Raw genomic sequence first — 26071 nt, forward strand, 5'->3', positions numbered from 1 at the left:
TGTCCCTGCGGAGAGAATCTACCCCTGGCTCTGGGTGGGGGCAGGATCCGAGCTCAGACTGTGTCCCTGAGACACAGGGGGTGGAATATTGCACTGAGGACCCTGAAATCAGCCTCTCTAGCCTTGGAAACTCCAGTCTTTATGACACTGGAGGGTCCTTGGGGTCTCATGTCTGGACTGTGAAACCACAGAAAGAAGCAAGTAATCAAGATGGAGAAGCCAATCTCATTGCCCAGGGAGCTATTTAGACTGTTTGTCGCTATCTTCTATGGTCCAGGAGGACTCTGGGGAGCTTCAGTCAGACAGTGTCACTAATACATGGGGCGAATTAAAAAATGGGCTTCCCTAGCCCCAGTCATGCTAGTCTCTATGACCCTGGAGGACTCCCGTGTACCCAACCCTCTGGTTCCTTATTCCATCTCCTCCCCCTCCATCTCTGCAGCACCAGGAATTTTGGGAGGCGGGGGGGGGGGGCGAGAGAGAAAGGGAGACCCATTGAAGCTGAAGGAGAAGCAGAGGGTCACTGTGGGGCAGGGAGGGATGTAGGGTTTTGGTGGGAGAAGTAATTGCTGGGCTGGGGGACAGGCAGATGTGGTGGCAGCAGGGATAGAGAATTAATTAATTGGGATTTGGAGTTTAGAGAGAAGCTGGAACCTCTACACCAGCAGGGAGCATTTTGTACAAAACTCTTTAATCAGATCTCATTGGGGCCCCCCAGTGACAGCTCCTGCAACAGGGGCCAAAGTCACATTCCTCTGTAGATATGGGATGTCTCTATTTGTCACACAGACATAGGGGAAAATTAAAAACCAAGAGACAGACCAGAAACCATTATAGAATCTTCTTTAAAAATCTCTTTTTTGGGGGGGCAAGCGGTGTGTCAATCTCATGATTTTCTAAGAATTAAGAACATAAGAATGGCCAGACTGGGTCAGACCAAAGGTCCATCTAGCCCAGTATCCTGTCTTACGGCAGTGGCGAATGCCAGGTGCTTCAGAGGGAATGAACACTGGAAGAAGCAGGGACAGAGTGGGTTTAACCAGAGGGAGCAGAGGAAGCAAGAATAAAGGGAGAGTCCTAGAAAAAGGGTGAAAAACAGAAATGGATAGAGCGAAAGGAAAACATTCTTGAGAGGGGAAACACCCAGGGGGAGCAAATGGGGAAGGGGTAAAATTGGGGGACAGAATGGAGACTATGAGAGAAAAATAATCAGTTAACAGTGACTAGAGGAGAATGGAGAATCAGAAATAAACCAGGGTGGGTAACAAAAGCTAAAAAAGATTATGAGCAAAAATGGATAGAATGAAAGGAAAGAGAGAAGGAAAGAGAGAGTGTGAGAGAGGGAGAGATGACTTATAAAATGTTACTGAAAGTGAAGCTGTAACTCTTTAATTTCATACATTAATTCATGGACATTTGTGCCATTTTAGTTCCTCAAAAGAACTATGCTTCAATTTTTTGGACATTTTCCCATATGTTCTGGTTACTGAAGATCCTCTCAGCTGCTTTAAAGCCTGACATTTACTTAATGTAAATGAAGCCTACAAAAAGTTCTGTTGGCTTGTTTCCCTTTAATTTCCCAGCTGTGATTTTTGAAGGCCTTCATGAAGGGGCAGGACTAACTCAGAAATTTTAAAAGGCAGCTCCTAAGTACCAGAGGAGCTAGTAAATCAGGGAGTTTTGTGAGGGAGTTTAGAGATGGAAAACGAGAGCCAGATATACCTAACAAACATTCATAGAATCATAGAAGATTAGGGTTGGAAGAGACCTCAGGAGGTCATCTAATCCAACCCCTGCTTAAAGCAGGACCAAACCCAACTAAATCATCCCAGACAAAGCTTTGTCAAGCCAGGCCTTAAAAACCTCTAAGGATGGAGATTCCACCACATCCCTAGGTATCCCATTCCAGTGCTTCACCACCCTCCTAGTGAATAGTTTTTCCTAATATCCAACCTAGACCTCCCCCACTGCAACTTGAGACATTGCTCCTTGTTCTGTCATCTGCCACCACTCAGAACAGCCTAGCTCCATCCTCTTTGGAACCCCCCTTCAGGTAGTTGAAGGCTGCTATCAAATCCTCCTCCTCACTCTTCTTTTCTGCAGACTAAATAACCCCAGGTCTCCCAGCCTCTCCTCATAAGTCATGGGCCCCAGCCCCCTAATCATTTTTGTTGCCTTCCAATTTCTTCACATCCTTTCTGTAGTGGGGGGCCCAAAACTGGACGCAATACTCCAGAAGTGGCCTCACTAATGCCAAATAGAGGGGAGTAATCACTTCCCTTGATCTGCTGGCAATGCTCCTACGAATGCAGCCCAATATACCGTTAGCCTTCTTGGCAACAAGGGCACACTGTTGACTCATATCCAGCTTCTCGTTCACTGTAATTCCCAGGTCCTTTTCTGCAGAACTGCCGCTTAGCCAGTCGGTCCCCAGTCTGTAGTGGTGCATGGGATTCTTTGTCCTAAGTGCAGGACTCTGCACTTGTCCATGTTGAACCTCATCGGATTTCTTTTGGCCCAATCCTCCAATTTGTCTAGGTCATTCTGGACCTTATCCCTACTCTCCAGCATATCTACCTCTCCCCCAATCTTAGTGTCATCCACAAACTTGCTGAGCGTGCAATTCATCCCACCATCCATATCATTAATTCTCTAAATGTAGGCCAATAAGCACCCCCCTGCAAAACAAACAAACTAACAAACAACAACAACAAAATCCTGCTGAAGTAAAAATTATTGCTCTGAATGCAGCATCTATGATTACCAGTCTTGTGGGGTGGTGGCATGCGTGGGCATTTGGTGAAAGCAGTTCAAGGTCCTCAGAGACTGAGGGCATGTCTGCACTACAAACATAAGTCAAACTATTCACATCCACACTACTCTCCTTCTGTCAGTCATGCGCATCCTTACCAGGAGTGCTTCCATCAACTTAAGAGAGGCAGTGGGGTGGGGGCGGGAGGGGAGAAGGACTGAGAGACTGGGCTCCCCACTCCTCCCTGGCAGAATGTTTTTTAAGTACATCAGAAGTAGGAAGACTTCCAAACAATCAGTGAGGCCCCAAGGTAACCGAGGTGCCAAAGGAGCACTTTCAGAAGACAAGGCCATTGCAGAGAAGCAAAATATTTTCTTTGCATGGGTTTTCATTGCTGTAGCCCATAAGGTCAGTTTGCTAGCTTGCCATATTGCGTAATATGTTTTCTTTTGGTTTGATTCATATTATTTTGTTATCATATCCTATTATTAATTAATCATAGTATTTTCTGGGGTTTTGTTTATGTGGAATTCCAGTTTATGCTATTCATAAGGGTTATTCATGGTTATTCATAATAGTTGGCTGTAATGCAAATAACCTTCAGGCCTGTATCCTGTACGATTAGCTAGAGTAAGTTAGTATAAGTGTTTGTAAACTTTGGCATAGATAAATGGCATACCAGTTGCCCCCCTTAGCTTTGGGGAACTGAACAAAAAACTTGAATCTGCTAACCTTAAGTCTGGAGCAGACCGGTAACTGCAAGGCACACTGCAGAACATGGAAGTCATGAGTTAGGTCAGGGATAACGGTTTCGAGAATGAGATCATCAATACTAATACATATGAGTATATGGCATAACATGTTAACCTATAGAGTAAGCGTACCTGAAGATTTATGGGGTTGAGGAAATAAGATTTGGGCATGGTAGGTTGGGCCTAGATTCTGACAGCGGGCAGTACCGGGACCCTATAAGATGGCAAACAACCATACAAAGGGGTCACATTTTCCTATCTTCTATCAAGCTATCACCTCAGTTTCACAATATATCCTAGCCACTCAACACTTGAACCTAAGCCCTACCAATTTTGGAAGCCTGGACCATTAGTTCCTCAGACATGCCAGAGACAAGACTGATCCTCTGTCTCCTACTACCAGGTCTTCAGGGATGGGTGTGAATATGCTAGCTTTAGTAGTCTTTTAGAATAGAAATGTTACCACCAGGGGTCATAGAATTGTATTACTTCTTTGTGACTCTGTGTTTTGTAGCATTTATGCTTCTTTCTTTTATTTTAATAAAGATCTTAACAAGTTGGTTTTGTCCTCAGTATAAGTGTCCTTGCCACACACCCGGAGGGTCCTCTCACAATATTGAACTCTCTGTGTTCTCTATCCCTATAGCCTGAACTGGGACAAGAACCTAAATTATCTTCTGATCAGATCAGTGCTGAGCGGTAAACACATTAGCCCATAAAATTCAGGTCAACACTGCAAAGGTGTGGGAGATTCCCACACATCAGCCATTCTTTTTATGTGACAAATCTGAGGACCTGTCCCAGACTGAGGGGTCAATAGAGGTGGTTTTGGGGAAAAAATACAAAAATACAAAAAATATTCAAAACAATGGGATCTAAATTAGCTGTTACCACTCAAGAAAGAGATCTTGGAGTCCTTGTGGCTCCTAATGTGACCCTGAGTTTAAAGGTTCAAAAGCAGAAGGCACATTGGAAGAATCCACAGTTTAAATGAGACACACTTATTGCTTGCGGGCCCCGCTGCCTGATTTTGAGATCCTGGCCAGGCTGACGAACGGGGACTTGGCTCGTTCAAGTAGGTGTGAGTTGGATCAGTGTCACGTCTAGGAGTCCCATTTCGAGCCCCCTTCCAATGCAGTCTCTTTTCCCATCACATAAACCTCAAGTTTCCTACAGATCCACCGTCTTCCCATGTAGCACCATGAGCTGCTGACCCCTTTCTCATCGTTCAGATAAGCAGTCACCTCCTCCTCTTATCTGAAACCTGCAACACAGAAGCCAGGGTGCTGCAGTCAGGCAGAGGCCAGGCATTTCACATCAGTCCCAGCCAGGGGAGCCGTTCTCCACAGTGCAGGCCTGAGTGTGGAGCAGCTACTCTCCCAGCCCCTCAGGAGCAGAGCTCAGGACACGGAGTCTGTACCCCAGGAGAGGGCCACAGAGGCCCAAACTCGGGACAGTGTCTGGTGGCTATTCAGACCCAGTCAGGCTGGAAGCAGGTAGGATCCAAAGGTTGGGTCCAATACAGCAGAATGGGGACTGTCCATTGGGGAGCCCTGACCCAGCGCCATAAGAGCCTGACTTTTCAAAGTACTGAAGTAACCCAGACCAGGGAAGTGGGGGGTCTCCATCCTCCTCTAATGGCTGGCCTGCATAAGAGCTTTATCAATCGGAGGTGGGGGGAGGGGGTTCAGTTAAAGAAGTGGATTCTTTCGCTCCTATGGCAGAGGCTTATGCTTCTAGTGCTGAATTCCGGGGTTCAAACCCTGCTCTGGGCTCAAGCAGCGCTGGTTTTGTGATCACACTTGGAGCCCACTTTAACCCATCGCAGGGTGGTGGCTGGGCAGCCATCACTACTGTACCCCGTTCCAGTGGGAGCCCCAGGCGTCCAGCACCTGTGAACCGCAGGCTCCCTTAACATCGGTGCCTTGTTGTGGATTCAGAGGCCTCACCAGCCAAGTCACTCAAACCTGCCGGCTGCAATCCCCAGCGGGACCTGCACCTGCAATGCAGCGCTCGGCATGTTGCCCTCTCTAGCAGCCACCGTTAACCTGAGCTCCCTGCTGCCTCCTTTCCCCAGGGCGGGTCAGACACCCCAGGGACGTTGCTGAAGAGGGCTGGGGGAGAACAGCGAGTGTCCCAGCTGAAATCCCAGCGCGCTGCGAGGGCACCTCTGGCTATGGCGGGCTCTGTCTCCGGCCCAGCACTGTGCTGCGGGGAGGAGCCGAGAGTTCAGGGACACACCGGCTCCCATTGGTCTCCGATACACGCAGGACGCGAACGGACCAGGGTCGTGTCTGGTGGTTTCACTAGCACTGAATGGTGGATCTACCTGAGCTCAAACCGCTCAGACACCAGAATCCCCAAGCCCAGGGAATTAGTCCAGGGGGGTGAGAGAGACTCACAGGTGGTTGAATTTGGTGCCATTGGCCCATTTCCAGGGCTGACCCTGCTCCCTCCAGAGGCCGATCCAGTGGTCATAGACACCCTTATGGCGCAGCAGGAACGCCTTAACGAAAGCTGAGGGACAGCAGGTATCAGCCCCAGCTCCGGTGCTTCCCCACCTCCCCCTCCAGGGCTCTGTGCTGCAGAGAATCCCAGTCAAATATTGAAGGGTGCTCAGTTTATTTTCGGGGGGCGGAGATTTTCCCCTCCCTCTTGCAAAGCACAAGATCACCCGGGCAGTCTTAACCCTCCCACCGCACACAGCAGCCCCACCCCGGTGCTCCCAGTAACCCACACCCCAAGTCCCCCTGAGCTGGGGGCAGCTGTTGGGTCTGAGCTTTCTGCAGAGACGTCTCTTCTCACAGAGCAGCCACCGCTCACCCCAGCAAGGCAGGAGGAGGGAGCGAGTCAAGCTGAAGTGGGAGGGGTCAATGTGAAAGGATCCCCTCCTCCCCCGCCTCCTCAGCTGGCTGCTCCTTTCCCATCCCCACAACAGGAGCACTGGCTGGGTTTTCAGTCCCACTCCAGCAGCCAGCAGGCCAGGAGATGCTTGAGCCAGCCCTGCCCTAGACAGAAGCTGTCTCCCTATTTGGGGAGGGGGGCAGTGGAGAATGGGCAATCCCTGTGATCACACACAGACAGTAGGGCCCTGGGCCCAGCCAGGGCTGGCGTTCAGCGGCTGGAAGTTCATTCACTCCAGCCTCCCAGCACGGGAGGGCTCACAGCTGCTCCTCACCCCATGGGGCAGAGCCCAGGTACTGCTGCAGCAGCCACCCCTGTGCCCAGATTAGTGTCTGGCAACTCGAGAGTCTCTCACCGTTTCCTGCTCACTGTCGATCCCAGCCAGGGAGGCACCCAGGGCAGAGCAGCGGCTTCGGCTGTCGGTCCAGCTCCCTTCCCTCTCTGAGAAATAGTAGCATTTCCCTCAGTATCCCATCCAGCCGTCCGGGCACGAGGGGCTAGCAGGGGGGCACAGATCAGCTGATGAAAGCTGAGAGGTCAGCGCTGAGAATGAGACAGTCACATGGAGGGTAAGAGTTGCATCGAGAATTGGGCATTTGACTGGTACAAAAATTGGTCAACTGACCAGTCAAATCTGTCAAAGAGTGGTCAGATATTTTAAAATACCAATTTATCAGAACTGGTTACCTCCCGCCAGGAAGAAAAAAGAGCAAGACGTCATTGTCTACAGTAGGTTTAGCTTTCGATAGATACGGATCTACCTAATTTTTTTTTAAAAAAATGTACTTCACTGAGTTATTTTAGCTCAGAAAAAAAAGGCAAAACAATGAAACCAAGTTCTGGAAAACACCAGTGAGGCTCCAAGACGCAATCCGAAAGGCAGGCTGCCTCCTACCCCCAGGGCTCTCGCTGGAGCATTTGACTGCGGCCAAACAGGCAGTCAATTGACCGGCTTGCCAAGCCCATTGGGACCCCCAGCTGGGGCTGGTCCACTGCAATCAGATGCAGGGGGACGGAGAAGTTTGTCACTGTAAATTTGCCTGGCAAGAAGGATTCCAGGGACACTCCCAGCCTGGGAGGGACTGACACAGCTCAGAGCATTTCACCCCAGGCACAAGATCAACAGCTGGACGTTCAACCTAGCAACAAACAGCAGGTGAACTACTGAGAAGAACATGGGAACTTTCACTCAGGGACATGAAAGCCACAAGGGGGCGCCAGAAACTACAGCCACGGGAAGTGACCTGTTGCACTGTGGGCCAGGAATGATGGAACTTAATTCACCTCCTACCTGCAGACTTTTCTCTCCCCAAACACAGCAGCAAGAAAGGCACTTTCTGGAAGCCCTCATGGCAGTGTAACCCTTTCAGAGTCATGAAAGAGCAGCAGTGGGGTCACCCATAAGTGACACCAAAGAGGATTTGAAAGGCCTGTCTAGTTGAGAGGAGTTGGACTCAAACCCCTCCAGATGTTTTCGAGCACGTCACTTTTGTTTGCACCAAAGTAACTCGGTAGCTGGTTTTCAAGCCTTCCCATGTGGCTGGCGCTCAGCGAGGAACAGACACTCTAAGTTGGGAAGAGTTAGGAAACGTGGCAGCGGTGATCAGAAAGCGAGCATGTGTTCACCTCACTCACAAGGCATGTCTGACCCTGTAGATTTAACTGTCCAGTGCATGGTAGCCCACACCCCTGCCCTACTGAACTGAGCAGAGAAGTCAGTGACGAACAGTTGATGGCACAGGCTGTCTCCACCATCCATCTCCAGCTCAGATGCCACATGTTCTGCAGAGCTCCCTGCACCTGCAGGTGTGTAACCAACCCTAAGCTCACAGATTCCCACCTTACACAGTGAGAGCCAATGCTGCCCATTGCAGCAGCCTGCCATTACAGCAGGGAGCTGGGATTCAGGGCCCATCTGTATCAGAGCAATCTGCACCAGTATAATCACAGTGACGCAGTGACATCAGGGAAAACACCTCCTGGAGATGCGCTGGAGCAGTGCGGCTCGCTCTGGTAACTTCCTGCAGCGAACTGCAGCAAGGCAAGCTCCTTTGTGCACCAGTGCAGTGCGTCTGCTTTAGCGGTTTGCCCCAATTCAACTGCACGGATGTCATGACATCGGCACAGAGGATTCCTAATGCAGACAGACCTGGATTCAATCCCCTCTGCCAGCTGCTAAACCCTCCTGGGGCCCAGTGATCGGATCCCAGGGCAATAGAGAAATCCCACCCCCGACATTCCCCAGCACGCCCTGCCCCAGACAACGGGGGGATACAACAGGGTTCATGTTCACCGCAAACAGACGCCCTCTGCACAAGCACACGCTGTCTGGGCAGCCCGGGGGAGTGAATGGTGCTAAGGGACCCTTCCTGGCCAAGCTCAGCGATTGGTGGGTTTCCACACTGCGCTGGTGGAGGGGTCTAGACTGAGTTCTACGGCTCATTTCAGTAATACAGCAGCACCTGCCGCCCGGCCACAGGCGTGACCTGAAGATCCAGGAAGGCCAAGCTGGTAACCTCAGAGCAACACAGGGAAGGCAAAGGGCTCAGTGTTGCACTGCATCCTGTCCCACTGGACACCCTGGTCAGGGACTGCTTCATGGCGTGTGGCAAAGGTGGCTTGGGTCCAAAGTGCTCAGAGATGGGCTGGGGGGGCTAATGTCAGTCAGATCGTCCTGACACAGAGAGTGCCCAGGTGCAGGGGTCTGGGAGGAAGATCCCCCAGGAATCCTCTGCCCCAGGGGCAGAAGCCGGACAGTCCGGGAGGAGAGAGTGAGTGTGGTAGGTCACGGGGGAATGGGATGCGCGGAGATCGTAGATGGAGGGGAAGGGAGCCGGGCGGAAGCTGGGAACTCACCTGCCAGAGCAATGATGGCAGCAATCAACGCAGACCATACAACTATCACTGCAACCACAACTCTACAGGTTGGACTTTTCTGGCAGTTCCAAGGAGGGTCTGAAACAGAAAGACCCGTCAGGCAGGGCTGGGAGGACACGTCTCACTGACAGCACCGGGGCTGGAGCTGCCCTGGAACATGCACCGTTCTTGTCTAGTTTTTGTAAAGCTCTCCAACACAATGCAGATCTGGAGCTGCATTCGCATGTCCTGAGGGCTGTCCTGCACCATGGTCACCACGGGCAGGTAGGTCATCAACCTCCATCTCTGTCCCAGCTGCAGGATGGCCTCTGGTTCCTGCTCCCTCAGGAACCTGGAGATACTGAAAAAGGGGTGGGGTTGGCAGAGTAGGAGAACACCCCATGAGGTTAAGAAATGGCAGTGAGAGCCTTTTCCCTCCCTGGGAGATTATGGTGTCCCTCTGTGGGGACTCCCTTCCTGGCAGATGCTAGTGAGCTATTGAAAGAGCTCAGCCTGTTTAGATTATAAAAAAGATTGGGTGGTGACATCATTGAAGTGTTGAAGTGACTTCATGGAGAGAAAATATTGGGTATTAAAGGGCTCATTAATCTATCAGAGAAAAGCATAACAAGACCCAGTGGCTGGAAACTCAAAAGAGACCAATTCGTATTAGAAAGAGGGCACACATATTCAACAGTGAGGACGAATCACCAAAGGAAGAAACTAGAAAGGGAAGTGGTGGGAATTCCCCACCTCTTGATGTCTTCTAATGAAGACTAGATGCCTTTCTGGAACGTGTGTAGTCAAAAATTAGCTCCTATGCTCTACAGAAAGCATGTGATATGCAGGGGGTCAGATGACACGCTCTAATGGTCTCTTCTGTCCATAAAGTCTGCTAATTGATGAAAAATGAGCGTAGCATGGGGAGAAGCCTCTGATGTTTTACTGTGTTCGGCTTGAGCCCACAATGAACGCTCATTGAGAGGGGTGATCCAGGGGAAGCAGCTCAAACATCCAATGTGGCTGGACAGGGGCAGGACATCAGCACTGCAGGGGAGGGGTGGGTGTGGCAGTGACATCACAAGGGCCTTTGGCAGGACCTCAGCCTATTGGACAAAGGTGGTAGGGAGGCGATGACCTCACAGAGAGATCTTGACATCAGCCAGGCAGGACAGGGGTGCAGGACAGGGGCCACCTCGGAGATCCCTGTGGCTTTGCTTCAGCACGTCTCCTTCTCGAGGTCTCTCCTAGAGGACTGAGAGAGCATTCACTTTCACATTCGTGAGCGCAAGGAGGACCCTCTTCGGAGTTTTCTCCTTTTCTTTTAGTGGTTTTGCTCGAAAACAGACGTCCCTGTATAGAAGGTAAGAGCCTCGGAGAGGTTTGGAACCTGTTCAGTCTGATCCATCAGGTGTCGGCTGATTTTTAGGAATGGAAAACACTAGATTGCGGGGGCAGCATTTTATTTCCGACCTAAGACTTTGTCCCTTAGAATTACTGGGGACATTGGGGTTTCTCCTTTTTGTTTTCCCTTTTCCTGTCTCTCCCTCCTTTCTCGTCTTCTCTTGCATCTTTGTCCTTTTCCCCTGCTTTCCTTTCACCACCAGGACCTGTCTGTGCGTGTGGAGTTGGGGACGGAGGGGGGGAGGGGGTGTTGCACTCCAACTCTCATTGCGGGAGGCCCTCCCAAAGACATGTGGCTGGAATAGTGCTCTAAGAGTGACTCCCTCCGGTGGTGACCCGGGACATCTGGTGAGAACTCTCAGCTTTCTGCTTCTCAGAGTCTCAATGCTGATTGGGGGAGTTTGGGGCTATTGTGAGGGAGGAGGCTCAGGTCCTTGTGACCCTCTTTTAAGACCAAGGAAATAGGGCGTAACCAAACATGCATTTGATTGCTCTTGCCGCTTTTCTCCATTCATTGTCTTGGAGTAATTCACGATTCTCTCTCTAATGGGCTAGTTCTTCTAAAATACTTACTAAAGAATTAGGTTTTAATAAAGCCAAATGCAACCCCATACCTCCAGTAACAAAGGAGTCAGGCGGCACCCTACAGAATTGGGGACAATCCGCTGGAAAGCAGTGACCCTGAAAAGGATTTTGGGGTCATAGTGGACAAGCTGTTCAACATGAGCTGTCAATGTGAAACTGTGTTAAAAAAGGTTAAAGCCATTCTTGGCTGGATAGAGTAGTGAGGATGGAAAGGGAAGTGAAAGAGCATTGGTGAGACTGATGTTGGAATGTTGAATCCAGTTCTTGTGTCCACATTTTGAATATTATGTTAAAACAATTGGAGAGGGTGCAGAAAAGATTCATAACTGAGTGATGGGGATGATGCCCTATTATGAGACATTGAAAAAGCTCAATCTGCTTAGTATATACAAGAGAAGAATGAGAAGTGAGTTGCTTGACTTCATGGAGAGAAAATGTTGAGTATAAAAGGGCTCTTTTATGTCTCAGAGAAAGGCATGACAAAACCCCATGGATGGAAGCAGAAATCAGAAAAAGGATAATGACAATAAGACCCAGATTTGTAAGAGGGTGGTTTGTCATTGGCACAAAGTACCAAGAGAAATGATGGCTTCTCCATCTCTTGATCTCTTCGAATAAAGACTAGATGCCTTTCTGGAAAATGTTTGAGTAAAAGAAAAGCCCAGCTCTTCTGACATACAGGAGGCCTTAGGATACGCAGGGGATCAGATTAAATGCTCGAATGGTTCCTTCTGGCCATAAAGTCAACTAACTTGTGAAAACCTAATTGCGGCCTGGGGAAGAACTTCTGTGTTCTACTATGTAGTCGGTGTCACCCCACAAGGAAGTGACATTGAGTGGGGTGATCCAGGGGAAGCGGCTGAAACATCCAACGTGGCTGGACAGGGGCAGGACATCAGCACTACAAGGGAGTGGTGGGTGTGGCAGTGACATCACAAGGGCCTTTGGCAGGACCTCAGCCTATTGGACAAAGGTGGTGGGGAGGCGATGACCTCACAGAGAGAACTTGACATCAGCCAGGCAGGACAGGGGTGCAGGACAGGGGCAAGCTCGGAGATCCCTGTGGCTTTGCTTCAGCACGTCTACTTCTCGAGGTCTCTCCTGGAGGACTGAGAGAGGCATTCACTTGCACGTACGTGAGCGCAAGGAGGACCCTCTTTGGAGTTTTCTCCTTTTCTTTTAGTGGATTTGCTCGAAAACAGACGTCCCTGTATAGAAGGTAAGAGCCTCGGAGAGGTTTGGAACCTGTTCAGTCTGATCCATCAGGTTCTGGCTGATTTTTAGGAAAGGAAAACATTAGATGGGGGGGGGCAGTATTTTATTTCCGACCTAGGATTTTGTCCCTTAGAATTACTGGGGACATTGGGGTTTCTCCTTTTGTTTTCCCTTTTCCTCTGTCCCTCCTACCTTTCTCTTCTTGCTTCCTTTGTCCTTTTCCTCTGCTCTCCTCCCACCACCAGGAGCTCTGTGTGTGGAGCGGGGTCCGGGGGGGTTGTGGGAGGCCCTCACAGAGAGGTGAGACTGGACTAGTGCTCCGAGAGTGATCCCCTCGGTGGTGACCGGGGCCATTCTTTGGGCTATTTGATGAGATCCCTTAGCCTCCCACCCCTCAAAGTCTCAACCTTGATTGGCTGAGGAGGGGGCTATTGACAGGGAGGAAACTCTGGTCTTTGTTGTTCTCTTTTATGACCAAGCAAATAAGTCACAATCAGTTATACGTTTGACCAATGTGGATGCTGCTCTCCATTCATTGTCTCGGAGCAGTTCATGATCCTCTCGAACATTCCAGTTCTTCTGAAATAATTGCTGAATAATTACTATGAACAATTGTTGGTCTGTAGCTCATTTGAGAGCAATTCTGCTACTGACTGGCTGCATCAGCTAAGACAAGTCCCTGCTCCTTTCTCAGCCTTCGTTTCTCCTTCTGTCAAGAAGGAATAACAATCCTCTCCCACCTACCTCGCCATGGGTGGATGCTGGGGATCCACTGAACAGTGTCACTCGGAGCAGTGCAGACTAGGGGGTGTCCTATCACACTGAGCCATATCAGATTATAACCTAATATTCAATTTGATTTGTATTTTATTGTTTTGAAATTGTGAAAAGCAGCAACTACTTAGCTCAGACTGAAGCATCTCATCCAATTTTCTAGAGCATAGTGTCTCCCCTTTGTGTATGACGAGACAGTTGAATGCACTGTGACGGACAGGAGATGCTCTTGTTTTGCAAACAGATATTTTTGCAAAGAATTTTCATCCTACTTGTTATGATTTCAAGAAACAAAGTGGTTTCGTTTGAATGGATTTTCTGACAGAAAAAGGTTTCCATGAAAATGTTCACCCCTTATTTCCTGGGCCTTATCCCTGCCTCTGGGGGGTTGTTGTCTGTTAGTTAGAACAGGAATCAGGACAGTTGTCTTCTCTTTCTGGCTCCGTCACCGCTTCGCTGTGTGACCCCTTGGGTAGGTCCAATGGGAACAGGGTCAATTCTCTAACTCCAGGCAGCAGGAAGCCTGGGTGAGATAAGGGATGTTAAGGCCATCTGCGAAGGAGAAAGGGATGTTTCCAGGTGTTGAATGTCAAGAACTCTAAACTTTGCTAAAATGGATAGTCTCGAGAAACAAGAACTAGTTGGGGCCAAACTTTAACCATTGTCTTTTATAAAGCCCATTCAGGAATGTGAGTCCCAGAGAGCCATAGAGAGGGGGAGCAACTTGCCCAAAGTCCCACAGTCCCGCAGCAATGGAAGCAGGAGTGACACTCTCTCTCAAAGGCAGGGGGACCAGACATTAGGGCCTGGTTGCAATTGCCAGCTGTGGGAGGGAGTGTGCGGCAGTGGTCAGTGAAGGGGTCCATCCATGGCTCTGACACTCGGTGTGACCCTGTGGTCGCAGCTGAGGCCCGTTTGCCGTCAGTAGGGTTGGGGTCCCATGGCTACAGCCCAGTGGGTTTGGGAGGCTCCAGGAAGGTGAGTAAAGTGCTGGGATGTCAGGATCCCGGAGGCGCTGTCACCTCCGCCCTAGGGCCGTGTTCTGCACCCCCTGCTGCTGGCTGAGTTTCTCCGTCCCTTGGCAATCAGACAGACTCTTGTTTTCACAGCCAGTCGATCGCCCTCGTGTCATCACCCTGCCTGCTGGCTGGGCAGGGTAACTCCTGAGGTCACCACCCTCTCCAGCCTGCCTTGGGCTTGGAGAGTGAGGAGGAGGGTGAGGGACGTCTGCTGACCCTGAACATCCGCCATTCATTGTACCATCACTGAGAGCACGTGAGTGGCATTCGGGTTCCTCGGTGTGTTCCCCTCTCTGTCTGGGGGAGAGACTATCTCCAAAGGGGGATTTCATTTGCAAACAGCCCCCAAGAGCCCCTCACTCTTAGGCCAGGCAGGGGCTTCTCCAGAGCCGTCTCCAGTGTGTTTGGAAAGGTTCCAGCAATGGGGCTTCCCAGCCCTTCCCCTCCCAGCCCTTCCCTCCCAACCCTTCCCCAGGCTGAGAGTCTCTGAGGTGAGCCAGACCCTGTGAGCTGCTGAGCCTGGAAATCAATGGGGAACGAGGAGGGCTCTGTGCTTCCTGTGCCGAGGGCCTTTGTGACTTTGATGTGAGGAATGATTTCCCAGGAGAAGTCCGGACTCCTGGCTTCTGTTCCTTCTCTAGCCTGGGTGGGAGAGTGGCCTGGGACGACAGGAGGGGACTGCTTCTCCAGAGTAACCGATGGTCTTTGGGACTGACCTCATTGCTGGAAAAGGATGAGACTTCCTGGCTATTGCAGCAGCAGGGATTACGAGGGGAAACATTGGGAGCGGATCATGCAATGAACTCCTGCCCGTGTGTGTAGATGGCATTCCCTGCACTCCTGTGCGGGCAGAGGGGGCGGCTGTGGTTGGAGGAGGGAGGAGGAGGGACGGAAAAGGCCCAGGAGTGAAAGGCTGCCTGGAGCCCAGTCTCACCCCTGCTCCCCGCTCGGTTCCAGGATGGCCAGGCTCCTGCGGATGTTGCGGAGGAAGGCTCTGCAGGTGGCCCCAGAGCCTGAGGGAAGCAGCTGCCATCTTCCCAAGGGGCAGAGCAACCCCTGCGTCCCTGCTGGCGGGGAAGCAGCTCCCGTCCAGGCCAGACGGCGGAAGTGCCCGGCCTTCTGGAAAAGGACCCCGGCTCCCGGCGCAGGCCCCGAGCTGGGAGAGGCTCCGACCAGGCCCCAATGGAGCTGGCCCAGGCTGCGGTTTCGCAGACAGGACCCAGCCCAGGAGGGGCGCCGGGCAGGGTGGCTCTGGGGCTTGTTGTGTGGGCAGCAGCGGCCCCAGGAGCCCAGACCTCGTTCCCATCAGGAGGCATCGCCCTGCCCGGTCTCTGAGGACCTTCCAGCCCCTGCAGGCCAGGAGGGGGAAGGTCCCTGTCCCAGCACCGGCAGCTCAGCCTGGGACAGCGGCAGCACCTGGGCATCTGGCAGCAGCCAGGCCGATGGAGGCCACTGCTTTGTTCCAGGTGAGGAGCCAGGCTGGGCTCCGGGAGGGCTGAGGACGGGATGTGAACACCCTGGGCCCAGATGCTCTCCCAGGAATACGGGGAGGGGGGAGGTCCCCATCCCAGGTGTCTGGCCTGAGCCCCGCGAACCCCACGGACAGCAGCAGCCATCACACAGCTGCCCCTTCTGCACGGGGACCTGGGGGTGGGGGTGTGAAGAGCTGCTGCCACTTTGGTCCTTGCTGCTCCAGGGCCGGGGGAATCGGCACCTCCCCTGGAGTCCTGGCCAGTGGAGGGGGGGTTCTTCTCTGGGCTTCTGCAGCTGTTGGGGGCTGAAGGCATCCCTGAGAGGGAGGTTTGGGGCCCCATCTGCCCTGGGTGCCTGAGGTGGGAAGGGGGGTCTTGAATCCTGCTCTGCCCACCACGCCCGTGACTTCCCTCCCTGGTGCAGGGACCCCCCTGGATTCGGAGCAGGAGGAAGGGGTGGACGTGGCCAAAGATGAAGCTGCTCTCAAGGTCATCCGAGAGCAGCTCCAGTGCAGAGATAAGGTACAAATGTTCCCCACTGGGCTGGAACCAAGATTGCCCTGCCCCTTCCCAGGATCCCCACCCCCTGCCGAGGGTCTTGTCCCTCATGATCCACCACCCCTAATGGGGCCCTTTTACACCCATGATGTGGGACCCCCAAGATGGGGGTGTCCCACAACAGCCAAAGTCATCTCCCCGCACAGGCACTGTCCCAGTTCCTGATCCTGCTTGTGTAGGAGTGGTGGGGGATTTGGACAATAGGCGGGTCCCCACAATCCCCCATTGAGGCCTGAGCCCTGGAGCTGGTGTGGGTGGGGCAGGAAGGTCCCTCATTAACAGGTTGTCTCTCGCTATACCCCACTCCCGGTGGGTACAGGATGAGGGGCAGCAGCTCCTGTTCCTTCAGGCCATCTACCCCGCATGTCTGGCTGCACGGGAGAGAGGGGAGGACACGATGGAGCCGCGCTGCTGCAAGGCGGCTGTGGTGAAGAGGATCGTGGTGAGTGAGACACGCCATACGGCAGCTGGAGGGAGGGGGAGAATTGTGGGGCTGGGGGGCAGCTGAGAGTGGGGGACAAGGAATCTCATGGTCCCAGCTCAGTCGTCGGGATGGGGCTGAATGGGGGCAGTTTTGACAGGGAGGAGGAGAGAAGGGGATTGGGAGTGAGCTGGGCAGGAATCCGAGAAGGGGGACAAGTCGGATGGGCAGGAAGGAATTGGAGGAGTGGGAGGTGGTGGGGGATCCTGCTGGCCATGTGGGGCACTGGCGGTGTCATCTCCTCACTGGGAGGCGTCAGTCGGGCGTGAATCTCACACGCTCCTTTGTCTCTTTCACGTCTCACAGGAGCTCATCGAGGAGCTTCCCGATGACTCGTCACCCAGCGCCGTCCTCGCCCACTCCCTGGCTGCAGTGGGCTACCTCTGGTACTGAGACAGCCCCACCCCCCCACCCTGCCGGCTCCCCTCACCCCAGTGCTGCTCAGGCCCAAGGCTGGGAGTCACCGTCACTGTCCCTCCCAAGTCACCTCCCAAGAGTGGTGCCTCTGGCAGAGATGGTGGGGTGGGGAGGGTCACTCTCTCCTGGCAGGGCTCTTCTTTTCACTCCCATAACATGACAGGGGCCTTGGGGAGGGGCTCACTCTCGGGCTCCGATACAGGAGGGGCAGCAGGCTCCAGGGAACAGCAGCTATTCCTGTCCTGCCACTGTCTGTCTGGGACACCTTGGCCTTGTCATTCCCTAGCGAAGTGCCTCAGTTTCCATTCTCGCCAGCCTGTGCCTCTATCCCTGTGGCTTGGTGTCTGTCTTGGCGACAGTCCCACCCAGTACTGCACAGTCTAATAGCAGCTCCTCTCTCTTGCCAGCACCATGAAACCTGCCCTGGAGCCAGCCCTAGAGACCCACCTCTTGCGAGCTGCCCTTCACTCCGTCTTCACCCTAGGCACGGAGAAGGACACCACCGGCATCCAGGTACCTCCTCCTTCATCCTCCTCCTCTTCCAGAGTAGTCCTTGGTCCCTACTCCCTTGATTCGCTGGAGCTCCAGATTTAGGGGTGGGGTAGTGGAGATGGAACAAGCTGCAGGCTTGCATCCTTCCCTCCAGCAGGGAAGAGATTACGCCTCCCTGGGGGATTGCTTTCTTTCTTTCTTTCTTTCTTTCTTTCTTTCTTTCTTTCTTTCTTTCTTTCTTTCTTTCTTTCTTTCTTTCATAAGCCGTGTTTTTGCCCAGAAGCCCAGCTTCCATCCATATCAACTTGGCTGTTTCCTACTCTTCTGCCTACAAGGCCCTCTGCAGAGACCTGCTAAGCTCATGGATTAAAGGTCCAGGGGTCATCAATTCTTGCGAATTGCCTGCAGTGGGATGTGAAGGAGAGAGGCTGGGAGATGTGTTTGGGAGTCTCCCCAGTGCTTCCCAGAGACCCCTCTTCCCATCCTGTGGCAGGTGTAGGCCCAGGTTCCCTAAGTCTGACCCATGCTTTGCAGACTCTGCACAAAGTCATCGCAGAGGTCCTGGATGCCATGCTGGGGAACCTGCTGGCAGAGTCCCCAGACACAGACAGGCTCCACTTCATCTTGGAGGTGAGCCCCATTTCACCGTAACTCTTTGGGGGACTGGAAAGGAGAGACTGGAAGATCCATTTTCTACTCTGTCCTCCTAGCTGGGTCCCCAGTTGGCCGTCCTTGCTTGGGGAAGTCAGTACAATGTAGTGTCAGGTCCTTCCTTCTTGAGGAACAGAGGAAGGAGCTGGGATCCAAGCCAGAGCTCTGCCTGGTTCTGCTGAGCACTAAGCACAGGGCTCCTGGCTGTCTTGGGGAGTGAGAGTCGGAAAATCCACCCTTCCCCCTCCCCTCCAACACACAGAGCCCATGAGATTAGGGAGCTAGTTCTCAGAGAAGAGGCACATGCTCCTTCCTAGAGAAACAGGAGGGCCCCAGGGAATCAGCCCTTCCCCCTGATCTGCTCTGAAATTCCTGGGGGGATTGTGCTCTCAGTCACTCCCTACATCCCCCCAAGGATTTGCGTAGCAGGGAAGGGCCGAGGGTTCAGTCTTCTTTCTGGTGAACTGTTCAGGAATCAGGAATTCTGGGAGGATGGGACCAGCCCCGACCCCGAACATTGTCCCAATCTAGAGAGATGCGGAGAAGTTGTGACCTGAAGGGTACAAGCTGCATCCTGGGGGAAAGAATCCCCTTCTAAAGTTCTGCCATCAAGGACTCAGATATTCCCCCCTGCGCAGAATGTCTCAGGCCCCTGGGGCTGGAGGCGTGGCGGGCTCATTTGTAAAGCAGGAGCAGCTGGCCACTGAGTCTGACCTGCCTCCTTTCCCCACAGCATGTCAACCTCTGGGTCGTGTCCAGGGTGTCCCAGGAGCGAGCCAGGGCTATCAGGAGCAGCACAGCCCTGCTGAGATACACAGTCACCCTCCCTGAGTTTGACGTAAGTGAGCTCCGAGCCCAGCTTGCTGGCTCCAGGCGGAGGTGGGCTGGCTCCAGCGGGCTGCAGGATCTGCTGCTGCTGCCGGGGCTGTGGCTTCGGAGGGTTCTTCATGGGGAGGCAGAGTCAGAGCAGGATTGAGCTAGGCTTGAGTCAAGTTCTTCTTGTCCTGGTTCAGTGTTGTCCCTGGGCCTTTAAGGGGACCATGCTCCAGCCCCTGCTTGGCATCCCGGGCTCCCTTGGCAGCAGAGCAAATGAAGGCTCGATCTCAAGCTCCTCTCCCCCGGCATCTCCTGCAGAGGGGCTAAGGGGAAGGAGCCCTCTGGCCCAGGGCAGACAGGGAGCTGAGAGGAAAATGCTGATGGAGTCCCCTCTGCTCTCCCTTCCATTAGATCTCAGCTGAGTTCCCTCGGATGGGGCACCATGTGGCCCAGCTGGCTCTATTTGTCAGCGATCCAGACAAGAACATCAGCCGGCAGGCCAGGGAGGGGACTTACCGGCTCTACCAATTGCTGCTCCAACAGAGGGGTAAGGAACCCAGCTGGGACACGGAACTCAATAGCGGACTGAGAGTGACCACAGGTTGATAATGGGACCCCAGACCATTTCTCTCAGACTGACCCCAGCTGGAGAACAAGTCTCTCTCTTCCTCTGTTCTTCTCCACTCCACTGTGCAGCCACCAATGGGATTGGAAGGACACAGAAACTGCAACCAGAATGAGGAGAAAAGTCTCTCTCTCTCTCTTTCTTCCAGGCCTGACCATACATGAGGCGGAAGATCTCTGGTGCTACGACTGGCACCAGGACAGCAGGCTGTTGGGCTACAAGAATACAGCCAGAGTGGGGGAGGTAAGGGCACTGTGCCAGGGCATGACACAGCTCAGGGAGTGTAGCTGGCTGGGTTCCCTGCAGTGGATGCCTCCTGGAGACAGGAAAAGAGCCCGCTCCTTATTTCCAGTTCAGAGTTCCTCATCCAGCAAGCAGTGGGACACGCTGGTGCCAAAGGTCCCACACTGGGACTGGGCCATGAGTCTCCTTGTTCTTGTCAGGCTGCAGGTTGGATTCCCCTTCAAGAAACCAAGGAGTTGCAGAGGCCATAGCCAGCAACTAGAGAAATCGCTTAGCTCGGGGAAGAGACCCTTGGTCTGTCAGCTCCAACCCCCTCCACACGCACACTCTTCTAGCCGCTGAGGTGAAGGAGATCTCTCTGCTGGAAGCAAGACAGGGTCCCCTGTCATCTCTGTGCCCTGCACAGCAGATTGGGCCTGCTCACACACATTAGAGATCCATTTCCAGCCCATCCTGGCCCCTGCCATAAATTGCCTTCCCGAAAGAGCCACTGGAGGCTTTGGTCCCTCAGCATCTGCGACCTTTTAATAAAGGGGCTTCCCTGAGCCCTGGGACCCTGAAAGCCTCCTGGGGAATGAACTGCCTTGGCCACAGCAGCTCTCTTCCCCACTCTTTGGGGAATGAGACGCCATTGTACCTCCAGGACATGGAGGCTGGCTCTGGGCAATCTGTTCGAGCCTCATGTCCTCTTGGTTTTAGGTCTTTGGAAAATTCTTCTCCGTCGGGCAGAGAAGATCCTTCGTGCAGACAGCTTTGCTGGCCATCTATGACCCCCTGCTGCGTGTCAGCCAGGCTGGGCTGGTGCTCGTCTACTCCCTCCTGGGGGAAGCCCAGCAACTGATGGGGGACACGGTAAGCAGCTGCAATCGACTCAGAAGCTTGGCGTGGGGCCCAGGGCCTCCTTCCCATCCTCTCGCCATGCGCTGGCCTGGTAGCAAGGAGCCTAGTGTGGACTTCTGGACTTCATGGACTTCTGTTCTTAGGATGTGGTGCTCTGCTATCACTCCTGGGAAGGACAGGAGAGTCCCCTAAGTGCCCTCTGGGAACCTTTCCTGCCCCACAGAGCTGCACCCATTTCCCCATGGTCTAGTGTCCATGTCACCCCAGCCACCATCGAGAGTTGCTCCCATCCCTGGCAGCCTGGGAGGCCAAGGACTGACTGGTGATGGTGACTGACTGAAGCACATGGGCGTGGGAAGCTGGTCTTGCTGCTGGTAAGGCTGGACCCGCTCTCGAGAGATTGGGAGGATTCAGTTGGCAGGGGCTGCTGACCTGCCCCATTCAACAAGGCTGCCATCCTGTGGTTTCAGCTTTTGTCACTGGGGTGTCTTGGGGAAAGGTCTCAAGCTCTCCCCATCCCACTTCACTGCTGCCAGAATCCCTCCCGCCCCCCACCACCCTTCTAGAGCCCCCTCCCTGCCCTACCTGGGTGGGGATGGAGGTAGGGGTGGAAGAGAGGGTTCTCCGAACTTGAGCGGTGTCCCCAGGTGGGTTGGAGGTGGAACAGCTGTCATGGGCACTGATGGGGAGGTGGCAGGAGCTCACCCGACAAGGAGGGGGGTTGGCACTGGAGGTCACTAGAGAGGACAGCAAGCCTCCATCCTAGGGGTCAGGAGGGTGAATCTACCACTCAGACATGAGCAGCTGCTGGGTGGAAATGATGGTGCTGGTTCCAGGTGCTCTTCATCCTCCCTGATTTCTGGGGAGTGTCTCAGTCTCTGACATGTTCTCGTTCCCCTGCAGCACGAGGATGTCACAGCCAAGGTCATGTGCCAGCTTCACATCATCCGGCACTTGCACCAGATGCCCGAGGCGCTGCAAGGACTGTGGCTCATCTGACGCTCTTCAAGGTTCCCCTCCCTGTTCAGCAAGTCCCACTCCCTGCTGCAGGTACTGCTCTGTCTCACTGTAAATGCCAGGCTAGTGGAAGCGGAAATGGAGGCCCTGGCATTCGCAGAAACTCTCTCCCCTCTCTGTGGAGCTGTGTCCTTCCCTTGGCCCCCCAAATTCCTTCATCTGGGGCAGGAGCTCTTTCCCTCACACCCATATCCCTCCCCTCTTTCCTTGATCTCACCCCCATCCCATTCCCCGTGCTCCCAGGCAGAGATCTTCCTGCCCCATATGGCGCAGAAGGACCTTTGGGTCAGGGCTACAGACTGCGTGCCCAACTGAAGCTCAGGAAGCTCCACATTTGAAGAGGTGAGGATGGGACAGAGGCTCAGGGCTAGCTTCATCTCCTGCCCTTTATTCTTCCTTTAGCCCTTCTCTGGGCTCTCCGAGTCTGAGATAAAGAGGAGCCTCCTCCCCCCGTGTCTTCTAGGCCCTGGGGTGTGCGACAGCCTCCCAGATGGGTGCAGTCAGAAGCTGAACCACCTTAGGAGCAGTGGGGACAGGTCCCTTGTCCAAGGAAGCCAAGCAGTGATAGTTCTCAAAGAGGCTGAGAAGGAAGACCCTGCTCCCTCTTGGAGGTAAGAGCCATTGACTTCTTTGGGCATCTGGGTTTCTTGGGGGAGAAATGGGATCCCTGCTGCATAGCCTGGCTGGGAGCTTCCCCCATCCCTGGGACAGAGACATCTCCATCAATGTGCCACCCTTGTTTTTTTCCAAGCAAGAGGCTCCCCAGAGAACTCCTCCTCAAACCTCTTCTCCTGGCAGGGTTTCTGGGAGGAGGCTCCCGTCCCTCAGTCTCCAACTCCATCATGCAGTCTCTTTCACCTAACATCTCTGCCCTCCAGCTCCACTTCCCGCAGCAGGACAAATGGACCTTCAGCTCCTAGAGAACAGACTCTGACCTCCTTCTGATCAGCAATGGGGTTTCCCCATCCCCTCAGCAAACCTGTCAGCCGGGCTGGACCAGATTTGAAGGAGGAGGTATCTAACAGGTTGGCCTGGCCAATGGCTGCCTAGCCTGGGGCTAGGCCAAATTGATGATCAAGTGAGCCCCACCTGAGAGGAAACAAGGGAAAACAGCATCAAAAGTCCAGAAGCAGAGTGAGCTGTTCAGTAGACGGCCTTGGGCCAAACTCTGGAGTCCAGGGTAGGACTGGCTTCTCTCACTGTCCCTAAGGAAGGGGACATAGAAGACCAGAGAAACCCAAGAAGGGCAACCTGAACCGAAATCAGGCTGAGGCAGAACTCCCCATGAGGGTGGAAGACCTTGTTTCTGTTCAAGACATTTTGGGACTTTGTTTGCAAGGAGCACAACCCAGGAAGGAGTGGAGTAAAGGACAGTCACCTGGTTGGAGGGCTGAGTTCCCAGCCAACAAACTGCAAGAGTGAGTATGAGCGGGGTTGCTAGCCCAGAGAGAAAGCGGTGACACGAGGCCTGGCCAGCATCTAGCGGTGAGTGAACTCTGGTACACACCCAAAGTGGCCGTGTCTAGAGCCCTGTGTAGGCTCTTCTGTGGGAAGTTCCCATGGGTCAGTGGGGCCGGAATCTCTCCTGCTCCTTTGGTCTCTGGGCTTCCCACGAGATGTCTGGTGAACTGCCCTTGGACTCTGGGCCCAGCACCGCTCAGAAATTATTCGCTACCTTCAGAGAGACAGGGCACAGCTCAGCCTGTTGGGTAGGCTGGAGAATCACACTTCACTCGAACACACAACACTGAGGTGGTTTGGGAAGCATAGTCACAAAGAAGAGATTTAAGTGATACTAAGCAAGAGAAAGAGACAAATTTCAAAGAGAGAAACAAAACACAACACACTTTGTAGTGACTAAAACTGAATCTTAACAAGTCACAATCTTTGCCGAAGCAGTTTCCAGACTAACATCTCAGCTTTCCTAACAGATCTTCTTTGATGTCTCTGTAGGGTAGAAAACTTCTCTGTCGAATCCGCTGATTTGATTGCTTCGTCTTCTGGTTTCAGACCCTCTGTTCTCCTTCTGGGCTGCCTGGACCCTGATTGTAACATCTCTCTGGCCCAGCCTCTTACACAGATGTGTGCTGCAGCCAGCCCAGGGCAGGGAGCAGTGGGGACAGATGATCTCCTCCTGTCAGACCAAGCAACAGGGGTCCCATTGAGGCTTAGATGGAAGATCCCAGGCATCTCCTGGAGGTAAGACCCGTCCACTCTTCTGGGCACTTGGGGCTGTTGCAAGAAAGAGGGGGCTCCTGTTCCATAGCCTATTTGTCCTCATGACTGTGTTTCTTTCTTCTCAGAGGATGCGCCCGGGACCCTGGAGACTGTTTTGTGCAGGAGGTTTGAGCGGGGAGAGATCACTCACTGTCCTGACCCCTGGGTCATTAACCCGGGTCTGCAGGGTTCCTGGGAGCAGCCACCCTCCAGCACGCCACCTGGAAGCCTACGAAAAACTGCTTACCTAGGACTGACGAAGTCCAGACCCAGTTTGAGGCTCCTATTGGCAGAGTCCCAGAGCAGCTAATTGGCCCCCGGGACCTCCTTAAACCAGCAGCAGGAACAAGAAGCTGTCTGAACAGCTGAGCTCCTCCCCGGCTCTGGATCATGTGTTGGCTTTTCCTGCTCCCACCCCCCAGGCTTGATTTCCTGGCATCCTGACTCGGGGTGACTCATCTGACTTGAGGTGCTGAACACAATTTAGTCTTTTGCTTCTGCCCTTCCAGTGTCCTGACCCAGCTGACTGTCGACTCCTGTCTCGTGAGTGTGGACTCTGCCTCTGACCACTAGGTCTGGCTGCCCATGACCCAGCAATGACACTGACTTTTCTACAATTCCTCCAATGCCCTTTTCTGCTCTCCAGCTCTGTTCTCCCAGCAAGACACACCGATGCCTTGGCTCCCAGAGTCCTGCTTGCCTGCTAGTCAAGGGCTCATGGGGAGTGTTTGTCTTGCCCCCTCCCCCACCACAGCTGCTTGTCCTCGGGGACTCTCCCTAGCGCAGAGGAGAATCCGTCCTGGCAGCAATTCAGGAAGTCACAGAGGGATGGTCTGCTCAGCTCCCTCTGCAATGCCACTGCCCAAGAGCATTACGAGTGGGTGCCCAGTGACTGCGCCGGCAGCTCCTTGAGACACTCCTGGGGGGCAGGGTAGTCGTGTTTCACGATGACCGCGGGAAGCCATGCGAAGAGTGCGGCATTGAGGAGACTCTCCTGCTGTCCCAAACGGTTTCTGTTCTCCTGCACGGTCAGACCATGGGGCCAGGTTGCAGAATGGGGAAGAGCTGGTTGGTGATGAGTTGGAGGATTCACCATACAGGTGGTAGCAGCTGCAGATCCTGGAGTCCCTGTGGTCGGGTTACCATGCGTCCGGAGTTTCCCGGACATGTCCGGCTTTTTGGGTTTTAAATTGCCCGCAGGGAGGAATTTGTAAAACTCTCCAAAGGGCTGGGATTTCCCTCCCAATGCAGCATTCTGGGGGCAGAGGAGGAGCTGCGCGCTCTGTGGGGGAGCACAGCACTGTGTCTGGCTCCACACCCCAGACACACTGCTCTGAGCAGCAGGGTACGGGGGGGCTGGAGAAGGGGCATGGAGTCCCAAAGGACAGTCAGGAGACAGGGAGCAGGAGGGGTTGGATGGATGAGAGGTTCTGGGGGGAGCCTGTCAGGGGGTGGGCATATGAAGAAGGGTCGGGGGAGTCAAGGGACAGGGAGCGGGAGGGGTTGGACGGGGCGGATGTTCGGGGGGGAGTCAGGGGCAGGAAGCAGGGGGGATTAGATGGGTTGGGGATTCTGCGGGGGCAGTCAGGGGACAGGGAGTGGTTGGATGGGTGTGGGAGAGCCAGGGGTCTGTCAGGGGGCGGGGGTGCGGATAGGGGGTGGGGCAGTCAGGGGACAGGTAGGGCATGGAGTTCAAGGGGGGCAGTTAGGGTGGAGGGGTCTAAGGAGGGGGCAGTTGGAGAAAGGGAGAAGGAAGACTTAAATAAAGGGCAGGGTCCTGGGAGGGGGTGATCAGGGGACAAGGAGCAGGGGGGGTTGGATGGGACGGCGGTTCTGTGGGGGGCAGTCAGGGGGCAGGAAGTGGGAGGGAGTAGATAGGTGGCAGGGCTACCACTCCTCCCCCGCCCTCGGAGTGTCCTCTTTTTTGAAAGTTCAAATATGGTAACCCTAACCTATGGGCCAAGCCTCCACTCCTGAGAGG

At 53.7% G+C, this 26071-nt stretch overlaps 1 pseudogene across 1 annotated transcript in view; it reads right to left on the reverse strand.

Annotated features, from left to right (window-relative positions):
* Nucleotides 1–2455: 2455 nt before the first annotated feature.
* The window catches only part of LOC311530253 (C-type lectin domain family 2 member D-like), a 43758-nt pseudogene continuing 20142 nt past the window's right edge, over nucleotides 2456–26071 (reverse strand). The window contains exons 2-5 of the transcript in view: nucleotides 9265–9363; nucleotides 6764–6951; nucleotides 5907–6010; nucleotides 2456–4768 (exon numbers count right to left, since the gene is read on the reverse strand). The product of the transcript in view is annotated as a C-type lectin domain family 2 member D-like (transcript). The remainder of the gene's footprint in view (nucleotides 4769–5906; nucleotides 6011–6763; nucleotides 6952–9264; nucleotides 9364–26071) is intronic.

Source organism: Lepidochelys olivacea (assembly GCF_965140295.1).
Source record: "Lepidochelys olivacea isolate rLepOli2 genome assembly, chromosome: 14".
Taxonomy (NCBI): domain Eukaryota; kingdom Metazoa; phylum Chordata; order Testudines; family Cheloniidae; genus Lepidochelys; species Lepidochelys olivacea.